This window comes from Larus michahellis, chromosome 17, assembly GCF_964199755.1.
Source record: "Larus michahellis chromosome 17, bLarMic1.1, whole genome shotgun sequence".
Lineage (NCBI taxonomy): Eukaryota > Metazoa > Chordata > Aves > Charadriiformes > Laridae > Larus > Larus michahellis.
This window is the reverse complement of record NC_133912.1, coordinates 5,664,918-5,677,552: the sequence shown is the minus strand read 5'-3', so window position 1 is coordinate 5,677,552 and position 12,635 is coordinate 5,664,918. Positions and strand designations below refer to the sequence as shown.

At 40.1% G+C, this 12,635-nt stretch overlaps 1 protein-coding gene across 8 annotated transcripts in view; it reads left to right on the top strand.

Moving 5' to 3' along the window:
* The window catches only part of ARHGEF12 (Rho guanine nucleotide exchange factor 12), a 76,867-nt gene that overhangs the window by 15,777 nt on the left and 48,455 nt on the right, over positions 1–12,635 (top strand). For 2 of the 8 annotated variants that reach the window (XM_074561399.1, XM_074561396.1), the window contains exon 1: positions 5,724–6,080. The exons of 5 other annotated variants lie outside the window; for them this stretch is intronic. The gene's annotated coding sequence lies outside the window, so the exon portion shown is untranslated. Of the gene's footprint in view, positions 1–5,723; positions 6,081–12,635 lie in introns of those variants that run through there. One more of the 8 variants, XM_074561398.1, reaches the window with a different exon arrangement.

Here is a 12,635-nt window from a genome sequence, read left to right as displayed (position 1 = left end):
TTCACATAGTGACTGCTGAAGCTGTGTCCGCTAACAGACAGTTGGGGTTATTTCTTCCGGGGTTCTCATCTGGTATCTAGGATCCTAAAAGCATTTTGTTAACTGTTTTGTATCAAAATGCTCTGAAACGTGAAAGCTTGCAGGCCTTTTGGCTTGCTTGCATGTGCATTGCTAGCGCTTGGTGTAACTTGCCATCCCAAATAGGTTGTATAGGCCAAGCATCTGTGACTTGGTTTCTGTACCTCACAGGGTGGCACACAGCCTTCTCTTACTAATCTTTTAAAAAAGGAATTATGGTATTGATTTAAGATAGAACGGCTGAGTGCTGGTTGAATAATCTGGATAGTATTTCTACTTCAGCATTTGTTGATCTACTTTTTTACTGCAAAAATAATTTCCTGTTTCTGTACCTCAGTTTCCTATTTTTCAAACTAAGGTTCAGTAATTTGAGGCATGTTTCTAAGGATCTGAAATAACAAAGGGCTCGTATATGTGAAGCAGAGGTTTTGTAAAATTATTACTTTATCTGACACTAGCTCTCATTAAATTGTCTCCTCCAACTTGCAGAAATTCCCAAGAGGAAGTTTCTGTATCTGTAACTTCCACTGTCTATTATGTAATGCAACATACTTCAGATACTCAAATGAAAGATTAACTCGTTTGTTCATCAAGTTGTCTTCTGTTTTCCGTAAAGCATGCCTGAGGTAGCCAAACAGAGGATTTCTTAGTTGCACGCTGCTTGTGAGTTGTTGATGTTTCAGGCCAATAAAAGTTCATGAAAGAACACAATCTGTGCTGTGAAGGCAGAGGGTGAAGTTACCCTCCCCGCCTGTGTCGAGTCTGCGTAGTTCAGAAAGGAATCGTCTGTAGGCAATGGAACAAGTGTGTGGATAACAGCTGTAGGTCGGTCAACATTTGTGTGCTGCTGCTGTCAGAAACTGTATCGAAGGATCAATATCAGTTCTGAAAAGACAGAAGGTCAAAGACCAAGGTGTGTCTAAATCAAAAATAAAATGTATGTGACTTGAAAATAAGGCAGCATAGACATAGAGAAAAGAAAGCTGTAGTTTATAGTTCTTTTGGTGGCAAGAAAGATGTGCTGTTGTGGATGAAGTATGAGGGTTCTGACCTTTTTCTTTTTATTTAAAAGAAAAAAAAAAAGACATTCACCATACTTGGTACTATTAAAGTGAAGTTCAATGCCGCTAACGTCTTTGACTTCTCAGTAAGTATCTGCATGCTAAATAGTGGCCTGCTGTTTTTGTACTTGAAGAGACTCAGATGTTACTCAAATGTGACTAAAAGGTGCAGGTCATCTAGTGAACTCTGTGTTCTTGCCGTATCTTGCTGAAATATGTGAGATTTCTTGCATATCTTCTTGTCTGTACTTTTGTATTTCTCTCTCTCTTTCTCTCTCTCTCTCAAAAAAAAGAGCACAGTAGCTTTTTGCTAGTTCCTTTTTATTTAACATGCATGGGATGGATTTTGTTGCTTTATATAAAAGATAGGAGAAATTAACATCCTGAGCCCATCAAATGAAAGGGAGAGAATAAGGGTCAGTGCTCATAACATATGACTTTATAAAGTATTTAGATACTCTGATGGGGGAACTGGGCAGCCCTGCCTATCATTTATGATTTTAGGGGCTAAGGAAGTGCATTCGCAAGCTTTTTCTATATTGATGTGATGTGTTACAGTGTTAGGGATTCATGATTAAAAATGCATGTATCCATCTATCCCATATCCTGATAGTATCTGAAATAAATCCTTTTTCAATTATAGATTCCTTCATCCTCTTTGAATTTCCCCAAAATTGTGAGCGAGGTTTGGCCTCTTCAGCTAACAGCACACAGGCTGCTCAGCGCTTGGCGTGCGGAGGCCTAAGGCTGTGTTGTAGAAACCCAAGTGGCGGTGGCAGTGATCAGATGTAGAGCTCTTCTTGCTGCTCCATGGATCTTTTTTTTACAGGGGTGTGGACTCTGTTCCTTGGGGACCACTTCGCTTCCGCTGTATGGAGCTCTGGGAAGCGGTTCTTTTCCCATGCCTGGCTCCTCATTGGGGTAAAGGTCTGAATTCTGCATAAATATTTACCATATCCCAGCCTAACCAGCTGAGAGCTGCTAATAGTGTTATTGGACAAGGAGAAGAGCTTTGCTGATGTTGCTTGCAGGGCGTGTGGTTTCTGTATGGGCAGGAAGTAAAACATTCCTTAATCAATAGAGAGTATAAGGGAGGCAGTAGGGGCCAAGATTGCAGTTACTTGACAAAGAATGATGGAACAAAGAGGTTTGAAAATTCTGGAAAGCGAAACCTGAAATATACAGGCTTGTAACTTGCAATGTGATGTTTCAGAAGCACTTATTTAACTTCATTGTCTTATGTTTTATTACACTTTTTCTAAAAGGACAAATAAATCTGGCTATATGAAGAGTTGTCTACTTACGCTTTTACCATCTTTCTGTGGTCTTAGGAGAGATTTCTTTTTTAATGATGTGGAAAGTGGCGTCTCTTTTCTGTGTTTTCTTTCGTTATCTTCCTTTCCTGCTGTTGTCCAGAACTGTAGAGATCCCTGTAGATTTAAAATAGTGATACTACATTTATAGTCCCAGCCAGATCTTAGCTATCTCTAATTTCTTCTAAAAACCTGGTTGCACCAGACTCTCTCTCGCTTTTTTTTTTTGTCAAAGATTTATTTTACTTTTTTCCTCCAAATTGTTTTCTTCTTATGTCCTGTGGCTGAGAGAGTACAGAGGGAAGGAAATCTGGGAAATCAGAGTAGGAAGCAAGATATAAGCTTCCATTCCTGAATCTTTCTTGTTTTTACACTGTTTCCTGGCAGCTGCATGGGTTTGTACTTGAAAGGAATGCATTGTGTTGCTTTTTCCCAAAAGCTTTAGATAAAATATAAATAAAAATTAATACCGTGAAACTATAAGTTTATTATGTGCATAAGCAAAAAGCTACAGTCAACACTTAAGTGTTACATGACTGCTCTGTGTAGTTCTGCAGTGATCATACTGGATAATAATCCTCTTAAAAATCAGTTATTCATATGCCCTTCCCCATCGTAAGTAAGAAAGAGAACTTTGTCTCAAGTCATGATGCGTGCCACCTTTGTGGTACTTTGAGTCAGGACATAGTAGGCTCCAAAAGGTAGTCAGTGCTTTAGAAAGCAGTGTTCTTGCAGAAATTCAGTATTTCAGGAAACAAACAATCTACAGGACTGGCCCTGTTTACTTACACCAGTCCCTTCTATATTGCTTTTGCAGGGTAAAAGAAACCTTAGAGCAAGAAATGAACAAATTCAGTGTTGAGGTCAAGATTTCATTCTCATAATAGTTTTCCAAAAATGCCGTCTGTGCCCTGTGCTTAAATCATGTTGCTACTTGATACTTTTCCTGATGGACTGAAATTTCACTTGGATTCTTCAAAGTGTTTTTGACTTTTTTATAACGAAGACAAGGCTGCAATATCTATTTTTGAAGCATTTAAGATTGTTTCATGTTACAAACACATTTCTTTTCCCAAGTGTTGATGCCAGTAAGAGATGTTTTATGTGTACGGGCATTGAAAATGTCCCTTCGGAGGTAAAGGCATAACACAGCCTTGAACCATATTCCTGTTGTATTCCTCCATTTGTTCAGTGACCTGAATGGATTCAAGTTAAATATATTACAGGCAAATTTCAAAATGCAAACACTCTGCTCAGAGGAATTTGAGTTTTGCAAGGATATAATAAATAATACTCTACAAAGTTGTACATATTTGTTCTTATGATTGTAAAGCAACTTTAAAATCTTAAATGTGTATTTCCCTGGAGTAGGGTAATATGCAGTTTTATTGAAGGGTAAACTGAGGCGTGCAGCCAGGCGATGGGACTTTCTGTGGAGGGGAGCAGTTCTGGGACTGGGTGTCTGGTTCTGACCATCAGTTCCAGGCTCTGCTTGTTGGAGTGTACAATGAAGGAAATGGGAAGCAACAGTGTTTTAAGCAAAATGTAGTTTAGTAAAGTAAGGCATATTGGCCTGCTCACGTTGTTTCATCTATGTCTCACTTAATGATGAGGAGCATTAGGGAGAAGAATTAGGAAATACTTGATTTTTAAAATGTAATCCAGGTTTAAAAATATCTCTGTTTTGACACCCTCTTTATGCCTTAGCAGTGGCTGTTTGATGCATGTGATCCTCACTCAGGCATGAATAAACTGGATATGAAGATCTGCTCTGGGATTTGCAATGACTTTTCCCTTGCTTCCTTAACCCTTTGTGATTTCATGTTTGCTTAAAAAAATATACTGTTATCTCCCCCCTCCCCCCGCTTTTTTTTTCTGTGCTTTGGATTATATACCAGGCCTCTGAAAGGAAGAGGCCACTCTGCTAGACAGTGAGTATCTGAGCAGCTGGCTATATACTGGGTTTTTTGCTTTCCTCCAGTTACCATTTTATTTTTGAGACCTGACATTTTCTTTTCTGATTTGTGAAATTCCTAGAAAATGAGGAGCTGGGCAAATGTTTCAAAATACGAACCAATGAAATGCAGCTTACTATTATTTAGAAAATGATAATGCATGCCACTGGAAAAGATAGAAGCATGGAAAATACAAGGTCTGGCTGGGAAATTGTTGCATGCTAAGAACCATGGAGCAGATAGATGCAGGGATAGGAGTTGATTTCTTTGGCTTCCTGTCTGCTGTGTAATTGTAGCCCTGATGCAGTTGTGGCTTGGAGATTATATTTGGTACCAGCACACATTGGACTGGGCAGCACAGAGCTTGTGGTGAGCGTAGTCTAAAAACATTTGGTCATAAGAACTGAGGGAATGCAAAAGAAAGTAACTACTATTAATATATTAAGTGGTTTGCTGCAGTTTCATCTTTTTAATAGGCCCCATGATTTGGGAAAAAAAGGGAATTTAATTAGGAATGGTAATTCAAATTAAATCACCAAAAATTATTTGGATTGAGTTAGATGGTTTTATGGCAAAGTCTGAAATAGAGACCTTGCATTCTCTCTCGTTCTGCTGTACGTGGCGGCTTGGATGCTTGTGAATGGAGAGCCAGGCATTGCAGTGCCTGGGGCATGGTTAGAGCCCTGGGAAGATTTACATTAATCAAACACAAACAGACAGTGTAGCGTGAAGAAATTTCTATCCCGCTAGCAGTGCTCACAAACTTAATTAGGTTATTGGGGCAGAAAAAGAAAACAGCCCCTTCACCCTCCAATCCTTCCTCCCCAGGGCTTGACCAGTCACATAAGTTATAAGAGCAGTAAGCTCATTGCCCCCCTGTTTTGACCTCCCAGTTTCTTTCCCTGGATGACAGCGAGGGGCATGCTTTCATTCTCGCCCTCTTTCCTGCCCTCTTCTTTTCTAAAACAATACAGAGGCTCTGTTTTTCTGAGACTGTGTGTTTTTCAGGTGCCACGGTGGTCGGGTGTTTTCAAAATGCCTGAAAACAAAATACAGTGGCACAGTGTGACCCTGTAAAAGGCTGAAAGTGGATTGAAGGAAAAATCTCGCTGCCCTATGCTGAGCCTTTGTTCACGTGCCTCATGTGATGCAATTTCTTTGATCAGTAATCTGATTTAATGACATGCATGCACACATCCATATATATATGTATATAGACATATACATACGTATATCTAAATGCGTACAGACGTGCGTATCTGTATATTGTATATACATAAATACAGATATATATTGTTCTGTCCCTCAGGACAGTTAGAAATGCTAAATTTTAAAATCCTAGTGCGCTCCTGCTTTCTTGTTGCATGCCGTCTCTGTGGGATGCACAGGGATGCTGTTCTCTGTGTGTCCATTAGCAGTGCAGCATTGGGCCACAGCTGATGGTGGTTGGGAGGAGGTGGGAGAGAAGAGGTGGAGTTTCTTCCCTTCTCTCAAGTGGTCAGTGAAACAATCAGGCAGATGCCTCTCAAGGATATCGGATAAGCGTAAAAAAACCAGAAAGCTTCCAAGAAGGGTAGCCTGTGCTCCTCGGAGAGGATTTGGTCTCAGTGTACTCCCCCTGGAAATGGGCCTTTGGGATCTCCCTGTTCAGCTGATTTTCTCTTGTGAAACAGGTAGTATCTGAGAGTCTTTGTTCCTATTCTGTGATACGTGAATATACTGAAAGATGAGAAAATAGCTTCCTTGAATGCAGAGGAGAGAGAAAGGATTTTTCCTTTAATATCTATTGGAAAAGGGGCAGGGGGGGAATGTGCGTGGAGATTTTTCTCTTGTGGAGTTTAGTTTTTGGTTTGTTTTTTTTCTTTTTTTCTCTCTGTTAATATCTGCTGTGGGAACCTTAGTTACTCTTTGGTATTTTCATTGTGAAAAAGGCTAACTAAATATGCTTGCTGTGAAAATCTGTGCCTCAATGTCTCAGCTCTAGAACAAAGGTTTTGACAGCTAGGAAAGGTGCCTTACATGTAGATGCTGGCAGTACTACCTTCTTTCCATTTCCCAATGCTGAATTACATATCAGCATGCTAGCAGAACCTTCTCCCCAGCTTTTGCAGTCTAAGTGAATGTGATTTTTAATAAGCTGATATTTCATGCATGTTGATGTTAAAAATTACCTATTGCTGCTCAAGAAATCATCTTTCAGTGCTTTGGGTGTTGTTTTTTTTTTTTTCTGAATACAGTTTTCATTGATCTTTTCATTTTTGTTTTGGATTTTATTGTGAAGTGTTCTAAAAATTAAGCAATTTGCATCAGTAGAGTCGCAATGGTGGTCTGGTTTGTGCAGAGTTGAGATAGCGTTAATACAGTGACAGCCATCAGAGCACTGAGAGACTTCTCTCCATTTGCAATAATTTCTGCTAATGTATGGGTCTGAGGATTTGGTGTAGAAGGGCTGTGAGATGTTTATCACTGCTAGGGGGATTTGGTTTTTGCATATATACATACACACATATATATATGTACGTATGTAAAAAGCCTTTTTTTTTTCTTTTTTCTTGTGAGTGGATATGCTCTGAAGTGGTTACTTCCCTTTGTGGACAGATACCCATTTTCCAGAAAGGCAGCACTGTAGGTGGCTTTGACACGAACAGGTAACTCTAAAATACTGAGTGACAATCTGCGAGTTACTGCAAGCTCTGCTCTCGCCAAAGTCGATGAGAGTTGGCAGTTCTCAGCACTGTGCCTGTATGAGGAGGAGGTACCAAGAACTGGTGTAAGTGAAGGGGGTGGGGAAACAAAACTGGTATTGATATGTCTGATAGCTTGGTTATCTCTATACCACTGCCATGTCTTGAGGAATTTTTGCTGCCATCACCTCTTAGCAGCTGGTAGGTTTCCTGAGTAAATGTTTTTCCTTTCTTGTATTTTTATTTATTTTAAGAGACCTGAGAGGAGAATACTAATACAGACATATTCAGAGGCCTATTAATAGCAATGTATTTGACTCACATGCTGCTCTCAGGATCTTGAGCCATTTTCCAAGTACCACAGCTTCATTGCTGTTTTTTTTTCCTCTTCCATTTTATAGCAGAAGAAACAGGGCTTGATGTTGCTGTGAAATCCTAGTATTGTGTTCTGCTCCAGTCCTTTACAGTTGGTCTTTCTGAACTTATCCTGTAATTTAGATGAAGGGGAAGATGAAATGTGAAGGAGCAAAGCGTGCCACAAATGCTTGTGTAATTTTTTTCACTTCTCATGCAGTCTATGCTATGTGCATCTTTTGTCATGTGTTCTGTAGGTGAGACCTGCATTTCAGGGGAGAAATAATAGGTTTGCATATCACAGAAATCCCTTTATTTTTCCTAGGTGGTGTAAATAGCTAAGGTATCTTTAATTTTAGTATGTGGCATTGCTAATCTCTTTATAGTTCAGTTTACATCGTGTATTTTCTTTTTTGTAAATTCTAACAGACTGAGATGTATGGTTGAGAATTTTTCCATGGATACTTTAAAAATACGTGTTAATGCTAGGATAGAAACCTTGGGAGGTGTTGAAGCAAGTAAGGTGGAATGTTCAATTGGTTGCATATTTTTAATTTAGTCTCAAATAGTTTAGATTTCTGTTGCCCTTGGTCTTGCCCTGATGCTTTGCATCTACATGAGTAAAACTTCACCAGCAGAATTAGCTACATTGGAAACTGTGAAGGACTAAGAGCTAATAATACACTATACAGGTTAAGCAACAGTGTGGTAACGATTTCTTGGTCCTCTCTGTGCTACAGCTTTCCTTTGTAAAATAGCGTGTGTATCCAATTTTTCCCTGGTGTAAATTAGGCCACTGGGAGCACTTTGCCTTTGGGTAGTTTAAGACATATTAGCTGTAAATTAGTTTATTGCAGCTGGCAAATATTTAGAAGCTTTGCAAAGGTCATAAGGGTGGATGTTGTCTGCACATCCCATGCAGAATGGGTGTAGTTTGACCAAAAGTTCATGACTGGTTGGGAGAAGGAAAGGCAGGGCTGAAAATGCTTTTTCGTTGAGTGTCTGCTTAGCTTTGAACTGATAAATTCGTAGTTCTGATGAGCAGGCAAGTCTTGGGTTTGAAGTGTTAGCATTACATTTCTAGACCAGTAAACGCTCATTAACCTTTAAAACAAGCTAACAAGAGAACTGAAGGAAAATTTAAATGAAGACAAGGTGCCTTTCTTGGAGCTAAGTATTTTAGTCATGCTTAACTTATTTATCACAGGAGTAACTTAATTAAATTTCGTGTTGTACAGTAGGTCAGACAAACTGCTAATACCTTTTGAATATATAAATCCATCGGTGAAGGTGTTGCTGAGCTGTGTACTTCTGCTAATGTTTTCAAGTCGTAGCAACATCTGTATCAAGGTAAATCTACAGTGAGCTACTAAGTCGGACGTGAGTTCATAATGCTTAGGAGCAGAAGAACAACTTAGTCCTCTTGGTTCTTTAAAACATCTTTCGAAAGACGTGTTAGAGGAATAGTAAATATGTCTTAATGTGGATAGTTTCTTACTGCTATCTCGCATCCAAGCTACGTTTATTAGTTACAAGCTATAGAGGTGTGGTGTTTCTGTGCCAGGCAACTGTACTCACTTACTCACCAGAAATGTGAACTCTGGGCCAAATATTCAAATGTGGCTCTGAACCTTGTACATATATTTGCAAAACTTAAAGCTGGATAATTTGAGTTAGTGTTACAGTATTTTGAAAGCTACATTTCCAGTTGTGTTATGTGCACTGTGTTTTTTCTCCTCCCTTTCTAATTGCTGTCTTTTGCTGTTTTTAAGGACTGTTTCCACACTAGTCTCTTTGCTGGTTCATAACAATCACAAGTTAGGTATGGCATTAATAAAGAACTAGGCTGTGTGCCTAATGAAATGCAAAAACTGCTTGACACGCTGGGGCAACACGAGTGATCTCCAAGCCCTTATGCGTGCGTCGGGTGAAAGCAAATCCCATGGCAGTTGATGGCTTTAGGTTTCTGTGGTTGGTTTAGGAAAATAAAATCGTCTGGCGCAGCGCTCTTGTTCCTTTGTCTCTTGCTTTGATTTTTTGTGCATCTAACTAGAAAGCTTTTCCAGACGCCGTGTAGGAGGAGTGGTGGTAGGGAGGCGGGGAGTAGGGCTGCTTCCATTGAGCCGGTTCTGTATTGCAATTATTGGCAAGCAAAGCAAACGTTTCATTTCCCCGTAATTAGCTCCAGTTTAGGGAGGCAGGTTAATTTTGACTGCCACGCCCTGTCTGCGCAAGAAACCTTCTTGCTTTATTTGATTCTTTCATAGAGGAGCAGTCTGTGGGCAAAGAGATTTATAACGATTTTCAGAAATGAAAACTGGAGAAAAGAATTAGAACGCACGTGTCCTGTACTTTTTTCCCCCCTCAAAGAGTTGAAGCTGAGGTTGACAAGATGATATGAAAATGTGGAGAAAAGGCCTATTTTGGAAGTCCTGTGGCCAAACCGTGCATATTTAAGCTGCTCTTCCTTACTTCAGGGAAGCTTGAACTCTCTATGCCTGGGAATATTTGTCTATAGCCTACTTAAAAATAAAAAAATAATCAAGAAAATGGGGTTATAACTTTGGAAATCACAAGGCTTGACCTTTCTCCTGTACCTGGTCAATTCTGTTACATGGGTCACGCAATAAAAGCTTGCAGCAAATGAACAAATCATGGACATTTCTCCTCTGCAGTGCAGTAGAGTTTTGCTTGAATTTGTGTTATGGTAGCATTTTCTGAAGGTCTCTTTAGAAAACTACTTGTCCTTTTTCAGTATTTCTGGTGTTTAATTAATTTTAATTTTTTTCATTTCAAGGTTGTCAATTTCTTTTTCCCAGAGGTGGAAACTGATGGATTTAGTAACTTGCAACCAGTCACATTGGGAAACTAGTAGGAAATCACCTGTGATTTGGCAACCTCTGTTCTTCACCAGCTTCTGAACAGAGTTCTGTCCTGCTCTGAACTACATTCTGTGGGCAAACCACATCCCTATTGCTCGACTCTTGCTTTTAGGATGAATCTAAAAGCGGCGTTAGGGAAACATGAACAACTTGGTTTATTTATGTTTTTTTCCACTGCCCTCCTCCCCAGTTTTGGTTTGTTTGTCTGCTTTTACCCCATTGTAGAGACATTAAACAATAAATGTCCTTGTCTTAAAAGGCTGTAACTTCAGGCCCTGTAGATGGAAAGCTGATGCTTCTGAGCCTTGGAAGTCAGTCAGGAGTGGAAGAACAGTACTGGCTGCTGAAAATGTCTCTGTCCCCTCCCCTTCGTAGAGTTTCTGCGGGGACTAAAAGTTCTTGCAGGGTCCTGGCTTCAGCAGCAGAGCAGCACAAAGGCCACATTGAGAATAGCTGCTGGGGAAGCCCTCCTTCCTTGCCTGCTCTGTAAATGCAGTTCTTTCTCCATGAAAAGCCCTGACATCAGCTCTTGGAAAAATCCAAGTGCTTGTGTCATGGAAAATAGCTGAGGCACTTGCTTGGGCTGGGACTGAATGACTGAACTGTGGATGAAACTTCTCTAGAGATGCTTTTCTTCTACCCTTCCCAAACGTTACTGTTCATAGAGAAATATAAACCCTTCCCATCTGAAAGTTTTAGAGGGAAAGAGTGCTAAGGAAGAACCACAGTTGGCTATAATATATTCAAAGTACCCTGCTTGTGTTTTTTCTTTTTCATTTATTTTTGACTGTCTGATAGACACTGTTGCAAGCTCCTTTTACAGCTGGTCACATCTATCTGCAAAGGAGTATTTCCCAGAGAGAGCAGTGTTCGTTTGGATGGACATACTACCTGTATCATCAGGAAATGCCATGTACCTCCTTGTGCGGAGGCAAAATCTCCATGTTCTTGTAATATGTTTTATGAAGGAGACTTATGTTTGCATTCTGTTTTTCTTTCATCTTTTTGAACTGATTTTTTTTCTCTTCTCATGCTGCCACCTTCTCTTTACCCCTCTTGACAAAACCCTCACACAGACTACATCTCCAATTAACTGCAAGAATGAAAGATACGTCTATATAGATGCATATTTGTAAAGCTTAAAGAGGAAACATCTGTGTGATGGAAAGGTGCTCTCACTGGTGCGAGTGGAATGCTCTTTCCCTGTAGAAATACATTCCTCTTGGACTCCTGACCTTCTTTTCCTAAAGACCATCAGAAACCTGCTAGCTTTACAAACTTGTGAAAAGGCATAATCTTTTTTCCTTGATTTTTATCAAATTTATCTTATATCAAGTTTTAGTTTGCATTAAGTGCTTAACTTGGCACTGTCTGTTGCCATAGTGCTGGTCCCTTGCATTGATCCTTATACTCGTCCATCAAGAACTATGTTGATGGGATGTATTTGGGTACTTTGCATTTTCTAACATAAAAGGAAAATTGAATGGCATGTTCTAGTTATGGATAGTAATGTTGAGTGGGTCAGAAAAACAGTATAACATTGACTGAGTTGCAGGTATTCATTGATGCTTTATTAGGGCAAATCCAACACTGAGGTTGCTGGGAATGGTTAGGAGTGGAGAACTGTGTGGAGTCGACACAGAAGATAGCAGCTCTATGGGCTCTCCAGTCACTTCACTAAACTCCCTATGTTCCTTCTCAGAAGGCGGTGGCCACGCCTGTTCACAGAGCTGTCAGTAATCTAAAGCTAATAATGCCACGAACGATTCTTCCATGAGTCATTGCGTCAGCTGTGGTTGCTGCCTTGGACTCTTACAAAAATAACATGGAAACTTTTATTGCCTAGCTCAGTTTCGCCTCCTTGTGCACTTGCTACAACTTCATGAGATCTGTCCGTAGGCTCCGATGGCTCCCAGGAATCCAAGCTGTTCGGGTCCCTTCTTCAGCCTGGCTAGTTCTCTGCACCTTGCATTACAATCTGTTGCCATCAGTATGCGCTGGGGTTTTTTGAGGAAGAAAACTCTGCGGTTTCCTGAGCTTCTGTACTTTGATATGGGGAAAAGATGACACTGCAAAAACTGCTCTTTAAGTGGGTTAATGCTAAGGTAAATAGACTTGATGTGTTCCATCAGTGTTGTCCACAGAATAGCTGATGTGGTTACAGCTGTAGTTTGTGGGCAGTACAGTGAAATGGTAGATTTCTGTCTGCGTTTTTTCTTGGTTGCTAACAGTTGCCCACTTGCTGCATCTGTGTTTCTCTCTATCCGCCTGTCATTTGCTATCTCATCAGTTCTTTTTACTCATCCGC